Below are 988 nucleotides of genomic sequence, written 5' to 3' on the forward strand. Positions count from 1 at the left end.
TCAGTGAAAGGTTCGAGTCAGAGTAAAAAGTGGCTGGAATTTGGAGGGGATTTTACCGGGAGTTGTAGGGAAGTTGGCTGCCATTCGGCTGGTGTTTGACTGTGAAGGGCCATTTTTAATGGCTGCTACTGTGTGTGATAACTTTGTGGCCGTCCTTCAAAAACCGGCCTTTTTCACCCTACCCTAAGACATCACTGCATTTTGAAGTCTAAAACTGGAAAGTAACTATTAACTACGAACTGTTGACATATGTGAAGTGAAATCTGACCTCTTGACCTCTGCAGTAAGGAAATCCTTGATTTTTTAGCAACAAGGGCTCAGGCTACAACATCTAAGGTACTCAATCAAAAACATGCAGTTGTCATGATTTAATTTAAGGTCTCACCCAAAAATGCAGAAGATCAAACAGAGAGACCAGGGAAAAGTTTAACAGGTTTATTATGAATATGGTGATGAATCCAGTGCTGCTCAGAACATTGTGCAAACCGGAACTGGAAGGTAAGGGGAAGACACTGCGGTTAGTTCAGGCTCAGTGGGAAATTAGATTCTTTGGTTTAAATTGGAGGAATAGGTTGCAGACTCACTTCTCTAGAAAAAGGTGTCCTTTATGGAATCCAGTCTGTGTGGAATGTTCCAGAGATTGTCTTGTTTGGTTTTGGGCGGACAGGGTTACTCAGACTGCGGTTGTTCCTTGGTGAATGGAGAAGCTGACTGCCACTCTGATTTCCTGTAGTACTTGAATGGGCTGCGGTGCAGATGAAACCTTTGCTCGGTGTGAAGCTCGAACGACCTCTTGGGGAAAGTGGATCCAAACTTCCTGCTTGGAACCCCAGCTCAGTTAGAAGCTCAGTTGATCCTTCCAGAGAGAGAAGGTCCGAACAAATCCAGTTTGCAGGATGACTTCCTGCCGAGAGGCAAAGACAAAAACAAAGTTAAGACTCAGGTTGACAAAAACTCAGTTTGACTCAACAAAACTCAGCTTGGCTAG

At 44.1% G+C, this 988-nt stretch overlaps 1 protein-coding gene across 1 annotated transcript in view; it reads left to right on the top strand.

The window, feature by feature from the left end:
- abcc12 (ATP binding cassette subfamily C member 12) overlaps positions 1-988 on the top strand; it is a 43591-nt gene that overhangs the window by 17443 nt on the left and 25160 nt on the right. The gene's annotated exons all lie outside the window — the stretch shown is intronic.

Source organism: Cyprinodon variegatus, unplaced genomic scaffold (assembly GCF_000732505.1).
Source record: "Cyprinodon variegatus isolate N-32 unplaced genomic scaffold, C_variegatus-1.0 Scaffold114, whole genome shotgun sequence".
Classification (NCBI taxonomy): Eukaryota; Metazoa; Chordata; class Actinopteri; order Cyprinodontiformes; family Cyprinodontidae; genus Cyprinodon; species Cyprinodon variegatus.